The sequence below is a fragment of the Vigna radiata genome, chromosome 4, assembly GCF_000741045.1.
Source record: "Vigna radiata var. radiata cultivar VC1973A chromosome 4, Vradiata_ver6, whole genome shotgun sequence".
Lineage (NCBI taxonomy): Eukaryota > Viridiplantae > Streptophyta > Magnoliopsida > Fabales > Fabaceae > Vigna > Vigna radiata.
The window spans coordinates 9663016-9681004 of NC_028354.1; positions in this window are offsets into that span (position 1 = coordinate 9663016).

Consider the following 17989-nt stretch of genomic DNA (forward strand, 5'->3'; position numbering starts at 1 on the left):
CATTAACATTAATGAAAAAGTAGAATTCGTAAATATATGAGAGTGGATTAGGATAAGTTGGAAACCCCAACAACACAATTCATCCATATCATTCAACTGTCAATTGATCAGCCTTTGCACACATGTTTAATTTCGGTTTCTTTGCATTATAAACCCTAAATTTTGTTTTCTCAAGTCTTAAATAATTAATAAATCACATGAATGTCTAGGCCTATGAGTCTTTAGGGAAACGATACTTGGTCTTACCACTTATTATTACTTGATACGATTTGGTACACTTGTCGGAGTCTTAACAAGGACATGTGGCCACTTACAAAACACAATCCTCTCCATTCCTAGAGTGCCATGTGTGGCCACTACTAAAAGTAAATCCTCTCCACTCCGAAGGTGCCATGTGGCTACCTTTTAAAAAGAAAATCCTCTCCAATGGAAGCATGACACATGACACACACTTTCCACTTGGTTTTGATAACTAACTTAAGGAAAAATCCTATGCTACTTAGGCCATAATACAAGCCTTAATCAAACCTACACTGCATGGCCAAATACAAGGCCTAAACCTATACTACTTCTACTTTTTCCATGATGGCCCAAGTGAAAGAGTTTAGGCTCATCTTCTTTAGATGCCCCCAACTTTACATGAATGCGCTAGGTCATGGCAAGGGGTATGCCATCAACCGGCCTACATCCAGTGCCCTTCCAACCCCAAGAAGGAAATGCACTATAATGATCAAGGTTTTTACAACAAGGCTTTTATAGCGACAACATGTCAAAAATATAAAAGACATCTCTAACCCTCTAATCAAAATATAGGCATATAAAAAAGAACAACAACAGCAAGATGTCCCCTCTCCTACTCAACCATTTGAGCAAACCTCAACATCCAGGACGACACACATCCTCTTCCTGTAGTCACAACAGGGCAAACACCAATCTTCACAAGATTGAGAAAACTTGATCCCGAAACAGACACCTCAATTGGAGGTTGATTAGACAGTCAAAGCACACAATTCTTGTTCTTCAAGTAATCACCAAAGACAAACACCACGGTCTTCTTTATGGATTCTTGGAGCTTTATTCGCGTTCTATAAGATATCACAAGTCTAAAAGAAAACAAAAAATCGATAAAATTACAAAACTTCTTACAGAATTCAAATTTGTGTCTATATATAGTTTTTCATAAAACTGACACTCCTAAGTTGACTTTGCTACTAATAGAGTCGAATATACTATGAAAGTTATAACAGACATTAGCAGTCAAAGATGTTGGAAAACAGGTAGGCTTCTTTTTATACCAAGAGGGGGGGTGAATTGGTGATGTTTCAAAAATAAGTTCTTTTCGCAATCTTGAAAACAAAGTATAAAGCTTTTTAAACTTTCTTGAAATGCAAGCAATCAGAAATTGTATGTAGCGGAAAAAACATAGTTGACTGCGTAAAATATAGAGTCGACTGGAATGTAAAAGATAAGGGATAGAGAAAATCAAACACATGTTTTTATACTGGTTCGGCCAACAATGTCTACATCTAGTGTCCTTCCACCCGGAAGCAAATGCACTATAATGGTTGTGGTTTTTACAATAAGGAATGTATAAAAGACCTCCACGTCAAAAATATAAATCTCCTCTCTAACCTAAAACCAAAATATAATTGCAGAACAAAACCAGAATTGCATCAAGAATCCCCTCTTCTGCAATCTGTAACACTACTTTGAACAATCCTCAAAGTGAACTATCCCCCTGTATCACAACAGGTACAAACTCCTTCTCTTCCCTTTTAGACTTTCAAACTCGCCTTTGAGAGTTTGAAGTCTGACTTGTCAAACATGGTTATTACTTATGTAAACTTTCTCTAGAATTTGCTACGCTTCTCTTGAAGATTTTGCATTCACTACCTTCTCAAATTCAAATTTATCAACAACTCGGTGGAATATGTACAAAGCTGATTGATCCTTCCAATTTGATCTTGTCGCCACAACAACCTATGCTAACAAATGTTATGCATCTTCTGCTGGATCTTCATAACAATTGTCCACTACAGCCCATACATCTTGGGATCCAAGAAAGGCTCTCATCTACACACTCTAATTGTCAAAATGGACTTTTTTTTTGTAAATTCAGACAGGGACACACTGTTTGCTTTACTGATAATCTCTCTCTCACTATCTCTTTCTCACTCAAACACTCAGGCTCTCTCAAATCTGATGTCAATTTGTTAGAAAATATGAAACTCAATAGATATTTCTAAATATGCTTTTTGTATATTTTTATTTCACATAAGCCTTACAATTTATAGGATTAATATTAGGCCTTTCACTTATAGACCATAATGTCTCCAATAATTACAAATGAACATTATAATGAACATAAATCAAAAACACCATAATAGAGTAACTTCCTAATTCTTCTTCTCCCATTTGATAACCATTAGTTTTTAATTTTATTTCTGCAATGCACAACTATTCAAATATTACATAAATATTTATTATCCTTGCCAACACTCATTAGAGAAAAAGAGATAATATCCTATGGAGGACTATTTGAATGACATAATGGACCACTCCCAAGAGGCATGGTGAAGAGGATGGAAGAGGAAGATGAAGCTTCAAAGACTCTAATATTGTGGAGAATAACTATTAAGTCTCTTCTTTTCGTTTATATACTTTTGTAAATATGTAACATAACTTTGTTTTGGGTCTTGTATTTAGCCAAAGAACATTCTTTAGTATATGGTTTAGGACCTTGGTTCAATTAAGAGGTAATTAGTTCCTCACTTAGGACCTTAAGACTTAATTAGTGTCACTTTTGGGCTTAAATGGGCCTTGAAGGAGCTTAGACTTGGTTGGAAGAAGCCTTGGTCGATCACATCAAGGGGAGGCTCCCATGCAATTTATTTGGACGGTTAGTTGAGAAGGAGGGCTCCCATTCTTCCACCCTTTCCAAGTGAAGCTTCTAGGCTCTTTTAGGATTCAATGTATTCTAGGTTTCTCCTTCACCTATATAAGAGGAGAGACATCCCTCTTGTAATTCTAGGAACATTATTGAATGTAGAGAAACATTGTCAGATTTGCAAGCCTCTCTTCTTAGTTCTAATTAGAGTAGTCCTTATTCTAGAATTCTTCTTCCTTTTCCCTTCAAGGTTGGCCAAACATCCTTCAAGAACCTTCAGCAAACCGCAAACTTCAAACCAATCTTCATCTCTTCTACAAGGCGTCATCTCATCTCCATGGAGCTTCATCAAGAAGGTTGAAGGAGCATCTCCATCAACTCCTTTTTCTAATACTCCTTGAAACGTTAATGATCATTTTTACATGAGTAATGGTATGATGACACATATTGATATTCATTTGACACATTGTAAGAGAAAAATAATCATAAAAAAGTAAACTTTTATATTTTTAAAATAAAAGAGAAAAAAAGTAATGAAAAATAGTATCAAATGAATCTAAAATTTGTGTTAAGTACTATTACTCTTTTTACATCAACCGAGGTAGCTTCTTCTGTAACATGCGAGAATCGGATGCATCTCTCAAAAGGACTAGAATAACGTGCGTCAAAACGTTATTTCAGGAAGAAAATTAGTTACAACACGTGTTGCTGCTCAGTGGACTAAGGTACAATCGCAATGACGCAACCCAACGACTGAGAGTCCCTTCCCTCGGAATATTCAAGTGCATGGCAAGTCTAATCCACAAAAGGATAAACGACAGGCATATGCATACCCTACTACGTTGCTCGCATCATTGGGTCTTACACAATGAACAAGGAAGAGTTTGCACGACAAGCTGTGAAATCAGGTGTGATACCTCCATTGCTAGACCTTCTTAGAGGGAAGATGAGTTGAGTTGTGCAAAGAGATGCTGTTAGAGCACTTGGTCATTTGGCCCGTTGCAAAAGCACGTTTGAATCAGTACTACAACAGGAGCAAGAGGTAGCGAAGTTCGCCTTGAAAAAAAGGCTTGAGTATCACAGAAACTTGCTTACTAGAGGGGTTGGGGATTTGGAGATGGAGAATTGCAAGGAAGAAGAATGGGCTACCCAACTTTAGTGTTGGTGTATTTATCTCCTGAATTGCTTTGCTCCTCTGTAATCTTAAGAAATTCCTCAGAGCTGTATGCCATAGTGCATTTGAAAGATATTCCCTAACAGACAAAAGTTCTCAAACATGGTTTGTGAACAACCCTGAGTGAGCTGTCTCGTTGCTGACAATGACATGCTTAAGGATGTGTATCTTTTCTTCTTCTGCCAGTGTGATACATATATTTCTTAACTTTTGTAACATAAACTTAGGTAAACAAGCTCATTATTTACTTGGAATTCCTAATGGTAGAGGGAATAAAATATCTAACAAGTACAATTTGCATTGCTTGCTCTTTCCCTTTTCTTTTATTGCCTATAGCCAGAAAATGAATTACTGGTGCTGACCTTGTGTATAATCTATATACTGTTTGAATAAAGTAGTTCAAGGGCCAGAATTTCTTGGTGGAAAGCATTTACACTTCCTTTTTCATCCTCTATCGTCAGAGCTTTGGAAAATTATCACTTTGATCTCTCTTGCCTAACCACTATTATATCATTTGTGGAAAAGTTTTTGGAATATTTCTAGCTACTAGAAGAATATTATGTCAGTTTCCATGAGAGATCTGGATCCAGCTTTCCAGGGAGCTAGACAAGAGGCGTATCCTGCTCCTTGATTACATATTGTGCTTCTTCTTTTTTCACTATTTACAAAATTTTCATATGTAGAAGATTTTTCACTGGTGTGTCATCTTAAAGGATACTGCTCGTTCATCCAATGTTATTGCTCAATCTTAAAGTTTGGTATTATGTTTCAGGAAGTTACTTTCCAGTTTATTTTACGTTGATGAACATTGTAACGCCATGACATACTGGCTTGGTTCGGTTCTGGTTCAATGCATAATTCAAGCACTTAATAGTCCCCTTTCTGTTATTATTCTTTTCTTTATACACATACTCATTATCGCATAGAAGTAATATTACATTGTGTAAAAATTAAAACCGCTGATATTTCTTTTTAATGCTTTTACTACATTAATTAGGTAGAAAGTGGTGAGAAACCTAATTATAGCCTTTTATTATATTTGAGATGAAATAGCATAAAATAAATAAATAAATAAATAATCAAAACTAAAAAAATATGGCTCTCACTACCCTTAATAGACGTATTACCGTATATAGCCAGCATTTACTTTGTTACTTTAAAAACATGCCAATTCTTCCAACACCACTTTAAAGAATCCGTTTACAACTCGCTGCTAGCAATTTATTTTGATATTAAATTATTTACAGATATACGAAGACATAATTGGGCCGTATACCTTCTTCCTTATAAAACCCAGCCTCAAAAAAAGAAATGGAATTTCATGTTAGCCATTCGGTATAGAAAATGGATATAGAAATTGAGACAGCTTATTATAACGAAATCATTCAGGATACTATTGCGTATCTCTTGGCTAGTGGTCAAATTAAATATATATATATATATATATATATATATATATATATATATAATCCAAGCTCATTTTATATTAAATCTCTCTTCTAATTAGAATGGGTGTAAACCTACCTTTAATCGATACCTCTTCTAATCACAATTTATTTTTATTACTAATATTAAACATGTATATAATTTGAAAACACATGGAAAATATTAGAAGGTTTGAATAGTATTTTCAATATTCTTTTGCAAAGCATCCTTTAATGGTTTGTAAAGGAGATATATAATTTGTAAGGTGTTTACATGATGGTTTTTATGAGATGAGTAAATGGAAAATGTTTTAAATAACAAAGCAAATCCACAAATTTTATACTGGTTCGCTCAACCTAAACTATGTCCAGTTCTTCCTTAAGAACTTTTGAGGGGTTCCACTAGTCTTTTAAAACCGATTTCACGAGTTTTACCTTTTTAGGTTTATAATGAGTATTCTCACCAGTCCTGATTTACGTAGTCAACATGGCTAGTCTGAGTTTAACTACTCCTAGTTTACAAGTATTATAACCATTTTTGATCTCAAGTATTCTAACCACTACTAGTCTTAACCCTAGACAAATCATCTAAACAAGTTTTTTAATTCTCTTTAAAATTTACAACACAAAAAGTTTTATAAGTAAAGGTACAAATGATAACTCTCAAAGATAGCATATAAAAAATATAAAGAATTTTGTTATTTGCTAAGGTCTTTCTCTTAAAAAGAAATATATCTTCAGAAGATATATAAGTAGAGTAAGCTTGGGTTCACTATTTTATTCTTCTTTTATTTCTTTTATCCTTCTTTTCTTCTCTTCAAGCTTTCGTTTATATATAAATTTTCATGAATGGTGACTATTAGACAAAGAATTAACTTCAGCAGACCAGATAACCTTTAGGTAGGAAGTCAGACTTTAGTTTACTTTGTAGTGGTTCAAAGCTTTATCGTATCCTTTACCAAAAATGAGCTTGTACGATGTGGCAAAGCAAAAGTCTTCAAGGGAAACATTTTCAAAATGTTCTTCATCTCTCACTACGTATTTTTCTTAGGTGCAATGATTTTGATCATATCTTTCAGCTTTAGTGATATGCACAAATATCAAGAATCAATTATACAAGCATTAAAGAATTTTATCGTACATGCATTAAATTTTTTGAATGTGAATAAGCATTAGACTATATTGCATGTTCAAAACATTTTATCATTTATCAAGTCATTCATAAATGCATCGTTTGGTAAAACATATAACATGTATAGTCATCAGATGGTATAAACATTCACTACAGTAATGAAGGGCATTACCGAAGGCCATAATCCCTCGGAAAACGCCACAAGCTGTCGCTAAAGACTCATTACCGAGGGTCCGGCGACGGTCAAAAGGCCCTCGGTAAATAGCCTGTCGCTAACTATTACCGAGGGGCGAAAGCCTTCGGTAATTACGGAGGGCCAAAATCCTTCGGTAATTACCGAGGGCAAAAAGCCTTCGGTAATTACCAGATTTTAAGTCAAAAATAATGTGACAACAGAGTACAATAGTTGTGCAGAGTGATTTCTAATGAATTAGGTGGTGCGCAAAAGGATCCTAGGAGAGGGTCTAGAATAGATTAAACAAGCAAGAAAAGACTCAATATATAGATTTAGAACTAGCCATAAATCAAACAGGTGGTGCGCAACATCGGCCATTAATTTTCACTAATATTCTTCTCTTCAATAAACTGAAACACAAACACCTAGAAAATTGTACCAAGTTGAAATTGTATGCATTGTATAAATAACATGACTCTTATTTAACTATGTGTAAGAATAACTCCTTGTGTTGGTGAGTGGTTAATTATGAAGTCGTAGCTATTGGAGTCCCTCCTTCGTTGATCGGCATAAAGCTCACCCTCTTCTACAAGAGTTTTGAGACATAAAATTGTAAAAGATGGTTCACAGACACACTCATACATACATGTATAGTCATAAATAATAATCTTAACCCCATTATTTTTTTCAAGTCAATGCACTGTGCAAACTACGTGCAACCATATCCTGTGCAGAACCAACAAATTGAATTTCACAGAACATTTAATATGATTCAGATGTCATACCTCTTCTTCAGTTGTTGCATCTTATCAAAAAATAAAATACTCTAAGTATTTTTTTGGTGAAATTAAGAGAATCAAAATACTTTAAAGGGAAAAAATTGATATTCTAGATGGATGAAATGTTCCGTTGAAATATACCATCTCTTGAAAATTCAAACATCATCAGCCTAACAGATATATTTAAATTTTGGAGAACCTAGTAAGTTAAATGTCTCCTTTTCTGAAATCTACTTTACCATGAAATTCTATCAAACTAAAGTAAGTCTTTTTCTTTTGCAAGAGAATTTGAAAATTCCACAACTTTCATACATGACAGTTGTTTAATGAAGCAAAATTCCAAGGTTAAGAAAAGTAAGTTTGTAGAAATCCAAAATGATTCTAACAATTAACATTAAAAAAACTGAGGTTTAAGGATTAAACAATCGAGAAGATGGCATGAGAACAAATATCACATACCTTTGTACTCTCCTTAGTTCTGTCACCATTTTCCTCAGTGTCTCTGCTACCATTGGCCATATACAGCTTAATGATTCTCTCTGCTGCCTCTTCCTGATTTTTGCTACCTTGGATCAACTTCTCCACCTCAGCTTTTGGAAGCCTCATTTTCAACCTCACCCCGCCATTATTACTATCCTCCTTTCTACCTTGTTCACCATCACCCATGTTGCTTTGTTTCATGATTGAAAGATCAGAAGCAGACCTCCTAGTAAGCACAAGGTTCTCTAAAGTTGCTGCAGAATTTACAAAACACCAAAACCACTGTTATTCTGAGGTGTTTGGCAGTTTAAACAAGTCCTAATTGTTGTTTTAAAACTGTTAGAACAGTCCATTTGAGGTCAGATACATTTCTATGCAATTTAGTATGTCAAACCACCACATTTGAGCAATTTTTGGAACTTGCAAGGTGAATTTAAGATGCAGTTCTGTTTTGATCCAAAATTGAGTTTAAACAAGTATATTTGGATGATTTAAAACTGTTCGAAGGGTTAGTAAAGTATCAGAATCAGTTCTTCACAAAATCAATTCTTAAACCATCCATTTTGGGTCAATTTTGGGAAGTAGAAGGGTAATTTTGAGCAGCAGTCTTGTTTTGTGTTAATTCAAAGTTGAAACATGTTTAAACTCATCCAAGAAAGTTGCTTAAGTGCTCAAATTTATTGCAGAGTTACTGTTGCATCATTTGAGTCACAAAACCACCAAATTATAAGTACTTAAGAGTCAAATTTTGATTTTGACCTTATTCTTTGATTTTGACCACATTCCTACCTTTATTAGACTAAGTTAGACTTGTTAGGATGTTTACATACCTTAGAATAAGTCTACATTAGGTTAATTGACCATTTTTGACCTTAAAAGTTCACTTTTTAGGTACTTAAGNTAGACTTGTTAGGATGTTTACATACCTTAGAATAAGTCTACATTAGGTTAATTGACCATTTTTGACCTTAAAAGTTCACTTTTTAGGTACTTAAGAGTCAAATTTCGAGTTTGACCTTATTCTTTGCTTTTAACCACATTCCTACCTTTATTAGACTAAGCTAGACTTGTTAGGATGTTTACATACCTTAGAATAAGTCTACATTAGGTTAAATGACCATTTTTTACCTTAAAAGCTCACTTTTTAGGTACTTAAGAGTCAAATTTCGAGTTTGACATTATTCTTTGGTTTTAACCACATTCCTACCTTTATTAAACTAAGTTAGACTTGCTAGGATGTTTACATACCTTAGAATAAGTCTACATTAGGTTAATTGACCTTTTTTGACCTTAAAAGTTCACTTTTTAGGTACTTAAGAGTCAAAGTTCGAGTTTGACCTTATTCTTTGCTTTTGACCACATTCCTACCTTTATTAGACTANGTTAGACTTGTTAGGATGTTTACATACCTTAGAATAAGTCTACATTAGGTGAATTGACCANTTTTGACCTTAAAAGTTCACTTTTTAGGTACTTAAGAGTCAAATTTGGAGTTTGACCTTATTCTTTGCTTTTGACCACTTTCCTACCTTGATTAGACTAGGTTAGACTTGTTAGGATTTTTGCATACCTTAGAATAAGTCTACATTAGGTTAATTGACCATTTTTGACCTTAAAAGTTCACTTTTTAGGTCAAATTTTGCTTTTGTTCTTATTTTCTAAGTGTGACTTCATTTTTATGTTTCTTTGATCTTTTAAAAGTTGCTTACATGGTTATTTTACATTTTGAATATCTACTTCAATACAGATTTCATTCTTACCACATTTTGCCTATTTAACCTACTATTTTTAGGTTCTACTTTATCATATTTTTACTTTTACTTACTTTTTGTAGTGTCGGTTTTCTATTAGATAGGTATAACCGTTCTAAACTTGTTAGGACAGTTTAAGTTCATAGTTGTTAGGACAATTTAAGCATCTATTCAGTTAAGCATACAAAGTGAGATGCCATAGAACAAAGTACAACCTCTCTTTCACTCCATTTTCATTGCTCTCACTAGTTTTCTGTGTAATTGTATTTGTTTGACCAAGCATTACACTCACTTTCACAAAGCAACTCTCCCTCTCACACATTAATAGAATATCATCATCAAAAAGCAACACATTTGTGCATCGTTAACATCTCCATTTATGCCAAAATTGTCACAAACACCATTCATACCGGTCTATAAGGTTTTGAACAGAATTCTATAAGTACTCTCCCCTACCATTTCGTGCACATTTTATAAATCATGAATGTTATCATCAGTGCTTAAAACAAAAACCAAAGTCACAGAATCATACACCAACAAAATATTATCCACTAAACAACGAGCTTCACAACACGATTCAAACATTAGGAGACAATGAATCACACAAACCAAACCTGTCCAAAAAATGTGGCAACCGAGCACTACACAGCAGCCAACCCAACTTCACGGCAAATCCCTCCTAACTCCAAGCTCCACGAACCACCACCCCTGCCGCAACACCCAGCCACCCAACCCGCAAACCAACCACCAACGAACCGCCGCCAGCGTCCGCAACAACAACCTTTTGAAACTGGCTTAGGACGACCAACCTCGCGCTGACAGAAGACAATATGAACGAAGAGAGAACAGCCACCAACCTCGCCGCTAGCGTCCGCACCACCACGCTGTTCAAACCGAAGAGCACAATGGAGGATTGGGGAATGAGCGTTTGCAGAGAAATCATACACCGGAGATTTGGGAACGGCGATTGCAATGGAGGATTAGGGAACTATTTTTGCGAAATGGGGTTAGAGGGCATTTGTAGAGATGGCTTCTCTGTCTTGGGCAAGAACTGTTTTTGCGAAATGGGGGAGCGAAAACCCAATTGTTATTTCATCGAACCACTTACCGAGGGGCAAATAAAGACCTTCGGTAAAGCCTTCGGAAAACTGAATTTACCGAGGGCCTCGAAGCCTTCGGTAAAAAGCCGCCGGTAATTTGCATTTTTCCTGTAGTGATTAGATGCTTCTTTGAAGGTTATTTGTGAAAGTAGCGTTCAAAGGTCATACATTAAACAATGTATTCCTAAGACGTATTGCTTGAGTTAAGACTTGTATTAAATAAAATCTTTTAGCTTCGGTCTTATAAAATAGATATATTTTCTTGTTCATAAATCACTTTATGGAATACTACATGACAAACCTTCCTTAGCGTCCTATAATTGTATTTTCTTTATGTTCATTGTATAACATTTTAGCTTGCATGATGCATGGGTTACTATAATTGCCCATCTTGACAATTGTATGGTAACTTTTGAGATTAATGAAAATTGAATTTCTAAAATACAAAATCAATTCCTCCTTAAAAGTCAAGGCTAGAGAATCCTAGGGATCCTCATCTAGCCACCTTCCAAGCACACCTCCATTCTCTCATTTTTCCATTGTGCTTCCATGATATTTTCTCCCCTCCATGATGCATAGTTCATCAATCCGCATCAGCTTCTTACGCACGCATCATTGTTCATTTCTCTCCCAAAAAGCATCATTCGTAAACCATGGGTTTCTCTGCTTCTTGCATTTCTTCATTCTCGTGTTTCCCTTTTCTCTCGAAACTTCATCAAACCTTATTGTCATTGTTGAAAGCCTCCATTTTCGGCCTCACTCTTAATCAAATCAAACATTCCTCTCGAACATCTTCATCACTAGGGTTTGTTGTCATCAACTAGGTGTTCTATTGTTTAAATGACTCTTTCACTGATTAGAACCTTTTACAATGTTCAATCTTCGTTTTACACTGATTAGTCGGTTCATCTAGGGTTTCTTCATCATTTAGGGTTCTTTCACCGTTCGTTTTGTTGTGTTTATCATTTTCCTTCGTTCTTCTACAACCAAACCTAGATCTTGGGGTTTTCTTTCATTCTCCACCAATTCGGGTCTCGATTTATAGTTTTTAGTTCATTCCGTTGCGTAATTCTTTGGAGGAAGTTTCGAGGAAGTCCAAATCATGCTTGAGTCGCAAGTTCGATCTTCTTCCTCGGACATGCTTTCATCAAGTGGTAGTCAAAGCTAAGGTCATCCACGCTTCAAGAGATAAGTGCAAATTTCACCTAATCCATGTTGTTCTGTGTTAGAAATAGGAAGCCTTATACCTCAATCCAAGAGGGGGTGAATTGGATTTAACCCTTTTTCGAAAATCTTTTTTAAATCTTTAAAGAGTTCTTGAAAACTATAAATCAATATCCAAAGATTAAATGAATTAACTAAGTAAAGAAAATGTGAAAGAAAGATCAAATAAAAACAAGCTTTATACTAGTTCAGCTCATAAAAAGCCTACATCTAGTCTTCTCCCAACAACCTTAGTGTTGGAAGAGATCGATAAGTGTACCGAGTCGCACAAGTAATATAAAATGGTAAGACCAAGTATCGTATCCCAGAGGACTCTCAGCGTTGAACAGTTGTGTGATGACAAGGTTAATTAAGACTTAAAAATAAAGAGAGATCATTGGGTTTGGCAAAAATAATAAATAAAATAAAAATGCAATTGATTAGTGGCAAAGGAGCACAAAGATGAACGGAGGTTGATTTATATGAGATGGGTATGTTGTTGGGGTTATATTTCACCAAGTTTCCTCTCATGTATATAAGAATTCTTCTTTATGCATTAATGCCAACGTCTCTCACTAAATTACCTAAATTCGACCCCTCGGTGAATAAGCCTGTCCCTAATTATCAGTTCATACAATTCCTAGTATTCCTAGTAAAAATATGTGAAGAACAAAATATTAAGACGACCAAGACTCATACCTTCATCCCTGAGAAATATAACCCTTAGGAATAATTCAACAAGAACCTGAATTGTAAGGAACCTCCCGACACTCGTGCAATTCATAAATAATGTTATTGTATAAGCAAGCAAAGAAACAAATGAATTACTCTAACAATTAATGAAAAGCATATGGAATTAAGAATCAATTTAAATACATGAGAGTTTACAATTAAGAATCAATTAAGAACCATGCGTAGGCATCTTTCTCAACAGGCTTTTATATCTATCCCACGCCTCTCCCAAGGTCTCCTCCATGCCTTGCCTAAAAGAAGAGATTAACTGCTTCCCCTTGTTGATCTTTGATTGTGGGAATTATTTGTTCAAGAGCTTTGTCACCACATCTTCCCACCGAGTGAAACTGTTCTTAGGAAAAAAGTTCAACCATAATTTAGCATTACCTCCAAGAGAAAAGGGGAATAGACTCAGTTTTATAGCCTCATCAGGTACCCCATTTATTTTCACCATGTTGCATATCTCATTGAAGGTGGTTAGGTGCTCATATGGACTTTCATGGGATAGTGCATTGAATTGGTTTCTCTTCACAAGATGGATCAGAGCAGGTTTCATCTCCATATTTGCAGTGTTGACCCTTGACTTTCCGATGTTGTTAAAATGATGAGGGCCAACAACTGCTGTGTAATTAATCTGCCAAGGTGCACCTGCTAGCATTGTTTTCTGCAGCCCCTTCACCAGTTTGGGAAGGCATTGAAATTTTCTCTACAGAAGGTTCTCTAGATAATCTATTCCCTCTTGGCCTCCTACTGGTCTCAAGTCCTTCGAGAAGAGGATTAGAGTTTTTGTTGCTTTTAGTTCTCACACTAACCTGCATAAACAAAACACAAAACCATAGAGAATATTGTTAGCACAAAAATTAAAATAAAGAATAAAACCAAAATTAAAAATTAAAAATAAAAATAAAGTCACTGTTAATCAAGAATCACTCAAATAGAATAGCTTAAACCGTGAGTCTCCAGCAACGGCGCCAAAAACTTGTTGGGAGGATCGACAAGTGTACCGAGTCACACAAGTAATATAAAATGGTAAGTCCAAGTATCGTGTCCCCGAGGACTCTCCGCGCTGAACAGTTGTGTGATAACAAGATTAATTAAGACTTAAAAATAAAAAGAGATCATTGGGTTTGGCAAAAATAATAAAGAAAATAAAAATGCGATTGATCAGTGAATGTTATTGGGGTTAGATTTCACCAAGTTTCCTCTCATGTATATAAGAATTCTTCTTTATGCATTAATGCCAACATCTCTCACTAAATTACCTAAACCCGATCATTCGGTGAATAAGTCTGTCCCTAATTACCAGTTCATACAATTCCTAGCATTCCTGGTAAAAAGATGTGAAGAACAAGAGATTAAGATTACCACGACTCATACCCTCATCCCTGAGAAATATAACCCTTAGGATTAATTCAACAAAGACCTGAATTGTAAGGAACCTCTCAACACTCCTACAATTCATAAATCATGCTATTGTATAAGCAAGCAAAGAAATAGATGAATTACTCTAACAATTAATGAAAAATCATATGGAATTAAGAATCAATTCAAATACATGAGAGTTTACAAGGTTACATCATTCCCCAACAACAAATAGAAATTAGTTCCCCATAGACCTGGGTGAACTCTATGAGCAATGGAAGAAAGAATTAGAATGGAAGCCTAAGAATTGGGAAAAGAGTGTATTGCTATGCTCTTCTATGCTAGGGATGCAAAACCTAGAGCCCCAAGATCCTCTAAATAGCTTCAAAGGCGTGCCAAAACAGGGTCCGATCCAAAAGAATTGAAATAGAGCAAAAATATGGCCTCGGTCCACGAAAATCGTCGCTCAGGCGTCCAAGGAGGTCCCCCGAGCGAGAAGAACACCTCACTTATGGTCCAGGCTAGGAGTGTGGTCGCCCAAGCTTCGAGACCTCGTCGCCCAGGCGACTAGGGTCCTCGCCCGCGCGACAGACGTCGATTATGGACGCTCAAGCTTCGCTTCTGGTCGCTGATAACGGTCTAATAACCATTTTTTTTATACTTTAATTTGATATCAAAACACACCCTTTAGGGCTTAGAATGAGCTTAGAATCAAGTAAAACACTTAGTTGAGTCACATGAGAGTCAAAAGTTGTTTTTAGAGATATTATGCTTGTTTTTGCATTGTTTTGCAGGGTTTTGATGAGAATTGAAGATGGAAGTGAAGTAGGGAGAACTTAGACTGAAGGAAAGAGGAAAAAAGGAAGACAAGAAGAGTCAAGTCCACCGCTCAGCGCCAAATTCCAGCGCTGAGCGCCAGACTCGTAGAGAAATCCACTGCTTCTCACTTGAGCGGTGCCGCTGAGCGTCTTGAACGATTAGAGGCAAACCGCTGAGCGGCCAATTTAGGCGTTGAGCGATGCAATGCTGGGCTTGGGCTTAAACTCTGTTACTTTTATGCTTTATAAATAGTCCTAGTGCGACCCTCAGAGTAATCCTTTGGCAGGCAGAGACGTCTAGAACAGTTCTACACTCCTTGGAGGAGATTTCTTGGATGCTTAGACTCCACTTTATCAAATCTAGGGTTTACTCTTCCATTCTTTCATTTAATTCCATCTAGTTTCACCATGTCCATGGTGAACTAAACCCTTTGTTGTTGGGGAACAATGTAATCTTTTGAAACTCTCTTATATTGAAATACTTGTTTTATTCATATGCTTGCATATGCTTATATTATCAATTGTTGGGTTTCTTATCTATGCTTAATGCTTCTATCGTTTAACTCATTCGGTAAGAAGATTTTTGCCTTTGTTGATACGGGAACGTGCAGGGAAGTCATGAACTGATAGGAAATTCCTTGATTAAGCAATACTGCCTAGAGATAGGGGTAGGACGATCAATTGTATTTTGCTTTTGTACTTTAATGCATTATTAATTACTCAAGGAGACTAGAGATAGTAAACTAGTAATTAATAGTAGGTTCTTTTCGCCAAGGAATTGGGTTTAGGGTAGGCTAAGAAAGTTTGCATGGCAATTAGATAATAAAACTAATTAAATAAGAAAAGTATATATAAGAGGGCGGATAAGATGAAATTGTAAACCCCAACAACTCCATTCATTCATATCTTTACTTTGCCAATTGATTCACTTGCATTTGCATGTTTATTTCTGTTTTGCATTCCCATTACAAATTTATTCCTTTTCAAGTCTTATAAGATTAATTTACATGAAAAATAATGCCTAAGAGTCCCTTGGGAAAACGATACTCAGACTTACCGTTTATATATTACATGATAACGATCTGGTACACTTGCCAAGGGCTTAACAAGTTTTTGGCGCCGTTGCCGAGGACTCGTGGTTTATCTTTTCGAGTAGTGTAAATTGATTAAATTTGACTTGTTTGTATATATTTTGTTTTTGTTTTCATTTTATATAAGAGTGCTTCTAGGGATTTTGTTTCTTATTTATGCAGGAGGCCATTCATACTAGAAGTAAGAAAAATCAGCAACCACTTCTTGAAGGACTTATAGACAGGAGAGGAAGGAGAGTTAGACGTCCATCTAGAGAATTATTTCCTTCTCCTGAGAGATTGTTACAACCCTCACCAGAGCAATTAGAAAAGATGGTAGAACAATAACCTCCTCCCAAACGCACACTTGCTGATGCATCTAATGTTGTGGGCCCGTTTCACTTCAACAGTATAGCCATGCCCACAGATAATACAACTAATATGGTGATGAACCCTGCGTTGACTCATCTGGTACAAGGCAACCAATTTCATGGTTTGTCAAATGAAAATCCTTATGATCATTTAACAACGTTTAGTGAAATTTGCAACATTGTGAAGATGACTAAAGTATCTGATGATCGGGTAAAACTTAGCTTGTTTCCATTCTCACTTAGAGGCAATGCTAAGACGTGGCCAAATTCCTTTCCAGAAGGAACTTTTACTACGTGGGAAACTGTGACATCAAAATTTGTAAACAAGTATTTTCCACAGTCGAAAGTCACCCAAGGAAGGTTGGAGATCTCCTCGTTTAAACAAGGCATGGAAGAAACTCTGGACAAGCATGGGATAGATTTAAAGGCCTATTGAGGAAGATACCAGTCCATGGGTTTGACAAGACAACTATAGTTCTTGCATACCTTGGAGGACTAAATACACAGTCAAAGATGATGCTAGACGCCTCAACTAGAGGTGATATCAAGAAGAAGACTGAGGATGAGGCCTATGATTTGATCGAGAGTATGACTATAAATGAACAGGAGACCTATAGTGAGAGGGGCGCACCAGTGCAGAAGAGGGGAGTTTTGCATTTGTCAACTGATGATGTTATGTTAGCTCAAAATCATCTTCTGACTCAGAAATTGGACAATTTAACGAATATTTTGTCTCAACTTCCAAAGGAGATTAGGGATGTCTCCCAAGCTCAATAACTTTACAATTTTTGTGGTGGTGACCCTATCAATGGTCAATGTGTTGTGCCAGAAGTAATGCAACAGGAGGCAAATTATATGGGTAACCAGTTCCAATATCGGTAAGGGAATTTCAACCAAGGCAACTCTAGCCAAGGTTGGAAAAACCATCTTAGTATTGGGCAAACTCAAAATAACCCATCTGGGCAAGCAGGAGGCTTCCTTAACAACAGACCGCAACAACCATCACCCGTATGACAGCAGGTGAATCATTTGACAGAGGCTGTCAGAGACTTAAATGATAGATTTGATAAATTTTTGAAGGTTTATGAGTCTCAACGTGCGAGTGACCAAGCTAGTTTCAGATCTTTGGAGATGCAAATTGGTCAATTATCAAAAAGGGTGGAGACCTCAGAAAAAAATCAATTTAGGGCTAATACTGATGTTAACCCTAAAGAGGAGTGCAAAACTGTTGTAACCAGGAGCAAAAGGAAAGCAGAAAAGGAAGTTGTTGAAATTGAGAGTAGTGAAGAGGAAGAAGAGAAGGAGATTATTGAGCTAGAAAGTAGTGAGGGTGAAGAAGAAGAGGAAGAGAGAAGATATGACCATGATGACCAATTTAGAGAGAAAGTGTCTTTAGTGCCTTCAGTAATTCAGCAAATTCCTATTCATTCCGAAAGATTAAAATATTATCTTAGAGATGTGGTAGATCTTGATGACGAGGAACAGGAGGTTGCTATTCAACCTAGAAAGAGAAACCATCTGCTCAAGATGA